The sequence below is a fragment of the Pezoporus wallicus genome, unplaced genomic scaffold, assembly GCF_028554395.1.
Source record: "Pezoporus wallicus isolate ANWC-B61680 ecotype Strahan unplaced genomic scaffold, APGP_CSIRO_Pwel_v1 contig_227, whole genome shotgun sequence".
Lineage (NCBI taxonomy): Eukaryota > Metazoa > Chordata > Aves > Psittaciformes > Psittacidae > Pezoporus > Pezoporus wallicus.
This window is the reverse complement of record NW_026635704.1, coordinates 15,984,428-15,992,814: the sequence shown is the minus strand read 5'-3', so window position 1 is coordinate 15,992,814 and position 8,387 is coordinate 15,984,428. Positions and strand designations below refer to the sequence as shown.

The 8,387-nt window shown below is 46.2% G+C and overlaps 1 protein-coding gene and 1 long non-coding RNA gene across 3 annotated transcripts in view; one reads left to right on the top strand and one right to left on the bottom strand.

Annotated features, from left to right (window-relative positions):
- Positions 1-229: 229 nt before the first annotated feature.
- Positions 230-1,964, bottom strand: LOC130592977 (uncharacterized). The gene is made up of 3 exons (XR_008970727.1): positions 1,531-1,964; positions 708-792; positions 230-319 (listed from the first exon to the last, which is right to left on the bottom strand). It is a non-coding gene; the product is annotated as an uncharacterized LOC130592977 (long non-coding RNA).
- Positions 1,965-2,781: 817 nt separating this feature from the next.
- The window catches only part of PCMTD1 (protein-L-isoaspartate (D-aspartate) O-methyltransferase domain containing 1), a 41,695-nt gene continuing 36,089 nt past the window's right edge, over positions 2,782-8,387 (top strand). The window contains exon 1 of one of the 2 annotated variants that reach the window (XM_057397778.1): positions 2,782-3,066. The gene's annotated coding sequence lies outside the window, so the exon portion shown is untranslated. The remainder of the gene's footprint in view (positions 3,067-8,387) is intronic. The other variant, XM_057397775.1, reaches the window with a different exon arrangement.

Below are 8,387 nucleotides of genomic sequence, written 5' to 3'. Positions count from 1 at the left end.
ATACAGAGCTGTCATGTAATACTTAGGCTGAAATAGTATTTTTTTTAAGAATATTAACTTACACTAAAAAAGGGTTATCCACATTATGCATATCTCTAAAATACTGTGACAGCAAATATCTTTCACACCAAGAGGCAGAATTTATATACTGCAACAGAAAACATGAATCTTGCTTGTAGTTTGACAATGGACAACACAAATTAAGAGATTTGGAGAATCATACATGCTTGAGTAGAATTTTTTACTAGACCTGAATGCTGAAGCTTCAACTCTGAGAGAAGGCAGCAGAATGATCTTCCTAAATGGATGCCCATATCCACTGTAAATGGAAAAAAATTGTATCAGTTCAAGCATTACACAGTAATACACAGGGAAAAAAAATATCTGAAAAATTCTCTTAAAATTAAAGGAGCAAAATACGGTCATAACTCCTGTCCTGAGTGAATATTGATTAAGTGCACTTTGACAAGTAACAAGTGTGTGTTGGTCATGCACAAGATGTAGGATGTGATGAAAGAGAGAGGGAATGAAACCCAGGAAATCCTCATCCATACAACAGGCAGGGAATTATACACACTTATAACATCTCTCTAAAAATTCTTAATAGGAAAAAATACTCAATACTCAAATCCAGCAAAAAATTATTTAAGTTTACTATCTGAGGGCAATACGTATTTTAACGTAAAAATGAAATTTGTTTCTCTTACCCTCCACTTCTCTCATGCAAGAAGGCATCAGTTACAGAAGCAACAGCATGGCAACTTGTAGGACTATGTTAATCCTTCAGTCCAGCTAAAAAAAGACAGAATTGTCAGACATTGTCTAGCAGAAATTCTCCCCCTTATGTTGCAAATTAGTTCCACCTCAGTTGTTGCCATCTATAACCATTGTGTCCCACAGGTATTAAGTAATTCCACCCTACAGCAGAGTAATACTTATTCCTGGCCTCTTACCATCTACTTTTATGTGCACCTCATTTCTCAGGGATTTCACTTAGAAATCCTGTTCCACCAGTACTCAAACTTTGGCTAGAGCTCAAAACTTTATGCCTCTCAGCTGCATTTCATAAAACTCTCAATGCTTAAATCATTCCAGATAAATTATCATTGAAAATGTCACCAAGTTACTTAAATTGGTGTTTCTACTATAAAATCCACTCTAGGTCTTCAGGCTTCTGTATCTGGTAGCCTGAAATCCATAAACACTGCACCTTTTGCCTGATCATTTGATGAATATGAATTTACTCCTCCACAAATGTAAACATAATCCATTTTCTGATACTGATCTCTGGTGTTTCTCATTCCTTTCCTCAATGGAAAGCTGATTAGCCACGCTGCTGCAAGTCCTGACGCCTGTGTACTTTTAACTCTTCAAACATCAGAAGCAGCCTACTTTCCCTACCCTCTGACTTCCCAAAACTCATGTCATTCTTCCAGTCCCCTTTCACACCAAACAGGAGATGATGACTTTAGAACCTCACTTCAGAGCTCAGAATGACCCAATACTTTTGAACACCTGGCCTTCACCTACTTGCACAGAGGCTCCAGGGTAGCCTGAACTCAGCTTACTCCTGTCTATTCCCTCCCACAGTACTTCCTCCTTCCCAAAATTCCTCTGAGCTTTCTCTGGGATCTCTCTTCCTCCCTGCAGTTTTTCAAACTATCTCATCTTTTGAAGCATTGGCAACACTGAAACCTCAAGGCCTTTCTCCAGGGAGAGGCTGTGCCACCCCCATTGTGAGAGGCCTTACAGAAGTGGCACCTGAAGAGATGCTGGCCTCCACCTTGCCTCTGCTTGTTGGAGGAAGGCAAAAATGCCATAAAATGAGGAGGCAAGGTGAAAGCAGAGCCATTTAAAAGAATCACAGAATCAACCAGGTTGGAAAAGACCTTTAAGATCATCAAGTCCAGTCTTTACCCCAGTCTGCCAAGTTCACCACTAAACCATGTAAGTAAGAGACTCATCTACATGTTTCCTGAACACTTCCGAGGATGGCAATTCCACCACTTCCCTGGAAGCCTGTTCCAATGCCTAACTACCCTTCTGGTGAAGAAAATTTTTCCTAATAACCAATCTAAACCTCCCCTGGCACAGTTTCAGGCCGTTTCCTCTTGTCCTATCATCTGTTACTTGGGTGAAAAGACCAGCCACCTCCTGTCTCCATCCTCCTGGAGGATGCATCCAGGAGGATGCTCCTGGAGCAATAACGTCCACCCTGAGCCTTCTCTTCTCCAGACTAAACAACCCTTACTTCCCTCAGCCCCTCCTCATCACACTTGCGCTCTAAGTCCTTCATCCAGCTTTGTTGCTCTTCTCTGGACCCGCTGCATTAACTCGTTCTCTCTCTTGTAGTGAGGGGCCAAGAAATGAACTCAGTATTGGAGGCGCGGCCTTACTAGTGCCGAGTGCATGGGAATGATCACTTTCCTCGCCCTGCCGGACACCAGACATCTAAGCGTTTTCTAACAGCCGGGCCCGAGTGTCCTCCTCCGCCCTCCTGCAGCGCTACCGCTCTGCTCCCCGCGGCCTGCCCCGACCCCCAGCCGCGCAAGCCCTTCCTCCGCTGCCCTCAGGAGCACCACCGGCCGCGGGCACACGGGCTGCCCGCCCCGTGGGAGGGCGAGCCTGTGGCCGGGAGCTACCGCTAGCGCAAGGATCCCTGCGTCCCCAGGCGACTGCTGACGAGCACCGTGAAGGCCGCCCCCTCATTGGCTCTCAGGCTCACAACGCTCAGCCAACCACGTCTGACCGCGGAGCGGCTCACCTCCCCCTCCTCCCCCTTTCAAGCCGCCCCGTGGCGCGGAGGGGAACCGGCCGTTCGAAGTAGGGTCACGTGACCGTCTGTTTACATCCTCTCAGCTGTTGGGGCCCCTCCTCTCTCCCGCCGTCTCTCACACCGACACCAGCGGCCCGCGGGCCCCTCCGCTAGGCCAGGATAACGCCGGGGGCACGCAACCCTTCTCTCCCTTGGCGGTCACCTGCGCTGCCGTTCCCGTCTGCATTTCCCCACAGGGCGGATCTCGCTGCTGCTGCCCCGCGCAGAGTCCGGGATCCGCTGCAGAACGGGTGAGTGTCCCGCGGGTGGGAGGAGGAGGAAAGGGGGAAGAAGGGGGGAAGGGGGCCGCAGAACAGGGTTCCCTGCCTGTGCAGTGCTTCGCAGGGGGGAACAGCCGGGACGGTGAGTAGCGGCTGTGGGGTGATGTGGGGAGCGCGGGAGACTGACCCCTGCCCGCCCCTTCCCCCCTCCCGATCCCTGCGGTTGCCGTTGTCCGGTTGGCCCCGCACGCAGGCGCGCGTTGAGGCGCGGGGGGTGGAGAGGGGGAGGGAAAGGAAGGTTGTTTTCGTGCAGCCGGGACAGGGCGATGGCTTGGTGCCGCTCGCCTCTTCGGGGTGGGAACGGCGGGCGGGGGCCCTTGGTAGCCTGCTCCTCCTTTACCCGGCTCCCCCCTCCATCCCCGCATCCTTTTGCCGCCTGAGTAATAAATAGTTTCTGGACCAAAAAGGGTTGGGAGGAGGGGCGGTTGGTGTAGTTGTCGAGGTCCAGGGCAGGTGTGAGGGGACGGGGACAGGGGGGGGTGGGGGAAGGCTCCAGCCTTGAAATCTGGAGATAGGGGGAGTGGGAGGGTGTCGAGTTAGAGGTAAGGTGGAGGCAGCGCTCGGCCCCCGCTGCGGCTGTGCGACCTGCCCGCCTACCCCTCCTGACGGCTGGGGGTTTGCCTTTGAGGAAATGCACTGAGAAACGGGTTTTCTCCCGAATCCTAGTAACCTCAGGGCCTGGTTGGGGCTGCATCTTCCAGGACGAGGCGTTTTGGAGGAGGCAAGAGGGATGTGAGGCAACGTGTTGTTTTGGTTTGTTTCAAGAAAACCCTGAGGGCTAAGGAAGGGTATTTCGGGAGAAGAGGTGGTGTGGCAGCAGCGAGGGGAAAATACGTTGTTTACATAAGTGAAGTGTGTGAGGTGCAGGCTAACTTTGCTCGTCGCCCCGCACACAGCGGTGGGCGATACTGGCTGCTGCTGCTGCTGCAGGGAAGGAGGAGGCTGCCCCTGGCCCCCACTTTGCCATAAACGCACGTTTTCTCTCTGTTTACATTGTGGTCTCTTGTTTTGGCTGGGAGCAGCGTAAGGGGAGGAGCAGGAACTCGCTGCGGGGCAGCTACCTCCTCCCCTCTGTTTTCTTTGTTATTATCTGTTCGGGGGAGGTGTCCTGGGGTCACGTCTGCCTGTAGCTGAGCTGCGGGCTGCGGTTAATGTGATTCCTCGTTGGCCCGAGATTTCGGGTCGCCTCCTTCTGTGCATGTGTAGGCCTTGTCTCTCCCCCGTCGTTCCCCTCCTCCCCCCGGCTTCGGCAGTTGTCAGCTGCTCCGAGTGAAGTTGGAGGAAGGGGAAGGGCGGAGGGGGGAAGGAATCTTGGCATTTATTTGGTACGCAGGCAGCAGCCTAGGCCTGCTTTGTGCAGCTCTGTCGTCTTTGACAGCAAAAGGGAAACAGAAAAACCTCCTGTGGTGGAAGGGTATGTGTGCGTGCAGTTTTCTTACTGGAAGACGAAAGAAAGCATCTTTAGGGTCTGCAGGAGAGACGAGCTGGAAGTACTAAACTGCTGCAGCGTACAGCGAATGCTTGTGTCCTTGCAGTACTTACCAGTGCCCACATAGCTGCTGTTATCCTAGTGGGTGGGTATTTTTTTATTCCTGTCAAGTAAAAGGCATAGTTGAACTGCAGACTTTAGTAAGGAAGCAAGGTTTCTTCTGAAAGTGAGCAGTAGATTGAGACACACAGGTAAGGCTACTCAGGTACTTGGGGGAATTAAGGAAAATACCCAGTCCCTCTTGGCCATATGCCCTCTGTATCATGGAGAATGCTTTTAAGACAAAAAAAAAAAAAATCCTTAATGTTATTAAATGGTGAGAATAAGAATGCCTTTGTAACCATAATTTCTTCTGAATCGTGGTGATTTTTTTTCACTGCCCCACATGACCCTTACTTTACTCTGGGCAGACCCCTTCTGGAAGGAGTTAAGCTTGGATAAATGGAGCTGTCTGCTGCAGAACGGCTGCCTGATTTGTTGGGAAAGCTTGAAGAATACTGTGGATGTGTAGGTGGACAAATACGTAAAAAGAATCTGTTTGTACTTTAACTGACTCTGGGTGAATAGATATAATATATGAATGTAAGAAGTGTGTGAGGTCAGAGTCACAATGCAGCCTTTGGAGATGGACACTTAGCCAGATGTTGTTATAACAGTCAGTGTCCCTCAGAAATATAAGGAAAAACAATTTGATGTTGTTGGGAGGACTGCACTGAAGAGAATGTCATGCAGTCATAGAAACAGAAGAGAGTTTATAATGCTGGACAGCCTTGGATGGCCAAGTGTTATCACTTGGTCTGTGCAGGATTAAGTTCCTTGCATAATCTCCAGTCTTCAGAATTCTTGTAAAAAATCGTTCTGCCTCTCCTAATCTGCATTTTCTTTGTGTTTTCTTTATTCAGTCATAGAGTTTGCGCTGACTTGCTTTAGATAATCGATCAGCCAGTTTCAATTTTGCAGTATTCTTATTTATAATCTATGAAGTCTTGCCATTTTTATGGTCCTAATCTTGGCAGATGCATGATTTTTATTGCTTAGTCTTCTGTTTGACTGTCAGTGACTGCCCCAAGCTGAAATAGCTCCTTTTGAAGAGGACCAGACTGCCAGCTATCTGGTTTTCCATGTGTGCGCTGAGCCATACCAGAGCAGTCACTTGGCTGTATTTCTGTAAGCTTGAAATGTTGTTGCTTTGAGTTGGTGTGTATTCCGAAGCTGCAGGTACGTTTAGGCGTGATGCCAGTGCAGGTGGAAGTTCCTGAAGAGAATATTTCTCTATGACTTACTTATTTTTAAGCAACTTGAAGAAGAAACAGTAACACAGAGATCAAATTGAAGTTCGTGCTGCAAGACATGATCAGTAATACAGTTTTGCTTGTTTTTTTTTCCCAGAGATATTGCTAAAACTCAGTAACAGGGAAGATGACTTTTTCTGTGCAGTGTACCAGAAAGGTTTATGCCAGGATTTTTGAGTGTCCCCCAAACCAAATATGTTAAAAGTAGTTCTGAAAAAGCCATTATGGGAATGCTCATCTCAGTCTTCAGGGTGAGAAACACCTGAGAATCCAGTAATTGTTTCGGGATGAGAAGTGTCTTTACACATACCTGTTGTTTCCATTTCCTGCATTGTTCCCATTTTCAGCAGGAGTGTCATAGAGATCTGCTGACCTGAAAGTGATGCTCTGTAACTGATCATTAACTCTCTCTGTGAGAAAAGTGCCTTGAAGTCTACAACACTTGACACTCCTGAATGCAAAAACCATTGAATATTATCTCATTTATTACAGTAATCAGGTGTATGACTTGCCTAAGGCATTCCAGGAGTCTTCTGGTAGGGTCAGAAGTTGATGTGTATGCTTCTTCTCCAGGCAATGAGTGTGGGTTTTTTGGTTGGAAAATTCTTTTAGTGTGTCTGCTCTGCAGATTGTTCTGGGGGACTCTTAAAACTGTTCCACTTCTTTCTTTTATGGAGTTCTAGGGAGTAAAGTAGTTTATATTAAATATTATGGGTATAATTACATTAAAACATCAGGAAGTAACTACTGTGCTCCAGTTCCTTTGGGACTTACTTGTGTGCCCTGGGTGTTGATGAGAGCCTTCAGATCTGCTTAATGCAAGCTCTTAAAGCAATTGCTGCTGCTGTGTTGTTTCAAGAAAATCAGACTGGACATACGGGCCTTAAAGAAAGGATACCATTTGTATCAGCTTAGGGTGCTGAATACAGTTTTTTTGCAGGGCTGAAAGATTAGCTGACTGCTGTTCAGAACAGTAGTGTTAGTTCTCTATCCTTTTTTGTCTAGTTATATCATGCCAACTTCATGTTCCAGAGTCAGCGTTCCTACTGTAGAGTTGACAGTGATGTTAACTAATTGCAAGACGCTTGAAATTCTGATGAATGTATGTGTGTGGTTTCCTGTTAAATGTACTTCTGATAAGAAGCTTATTGGAAATGTTGAAAATACAGAGTAGAGTAAAAGTAAACTGGAGGCTAAGATGTCTTTAAAAATGGCAGTTAGTCCTAAGAAACTTAGAACTGAAAGCAAAAAGTATCGGAAGCTGTATGTAGAGAGAAATTGTGGTGTCTGTCACTTGTGCATTGTGACTGTAATTGGTATGTAACCTTTTTCTTGACAAATTTCATCAGTCCTTTAAATTGGAGCACAGAAATATAAATTGTCCTTCATTGTGACGAAAAATCATGGGTTTAGAAGTTGTCATAGTTTTAAAGAAAAAGGGAAAGGAAAAAAAAAAAGAAAAAACAACAAACCCCCAAACTCCACACTCCTAAAATAGTTTAGGTAAGATATCAGGAGTCACCTGGTAACTGTCAGGCTACAGATTCTGGTGTACTCTCATGTAGGGGAGTTTTGGAGTGGGGAGGTGACTGTGGAGCAGGGGTAAACTTTGCTGGTTGGAGGACTGTCCTGCGGCATAAGAGTCTTGGAGCTCACTGCTTAAAAGAAGGATTTAATGATGGCTAATTCTGGAGTTCTGGCTTTGTTTTGTGTTATATTTAGTGAAGAAAGGATGTAAAGTTTGTTAAAAGTGTAGAATATTGAGTTCTATGAGTTGCAGAATTGGAGACTTAAGGTATTGTGTTGTTTAGGTGATGAGAGAAATTCTAAGCCTCAATATTCTACAAGTATTGCATTTCACTCCAGGTTGTCTCAAAGTAGTGTTTGCTAAGCATACAGTTGCTAAACAAATGCTGAATTTAGATTTGCAGTGTTTCTAGGAAGTAAAAGATGACAAATGGAATTAATGTTTAAAAACTTGTTTGAGGAAACAATCTGGAACTTGCCAAAAAGCCTTAGAATTAGGTTTAAAAAGTTACAGGCTTAGAGCAAGTGGTTTGATAGTGATGTGGGATGTCTCAAATCCTGTGTGAAGGACATTCAAATGAAGGTGCTATAGGGCATCTGATTTGTCAGCATGGAGCTGTTAGATACAAGATGAGAGTTTACTGGAGACCTACATTCTTCCAAAGTGATAAAAAAAGATAGCAGGCAGGATAAATCTTAAGTAGAGGTAGCCAAGCAGTGAGAGAAGGGACAGCCTTTGTCTTTGTTGTTAATGTGCAGCTTTGCTGGAGATTGTGTGTTTATATGCCCATGTGCACAAAGCATACCCGCACAACCAACCTGTTACGTGGCAGTGTAGTGACTGAACAAGAGTTTTTACAACCTGGTGATGTCAGACTGCATTCAGTTCAGGTTACAAGTCAGTCTCCCGCGTTTGGTCTCTTTCCTGAGTCTTTTGACCAACAATACCTTAATTTTTATCTGCTTGCTTTTCGAGTCCCAAC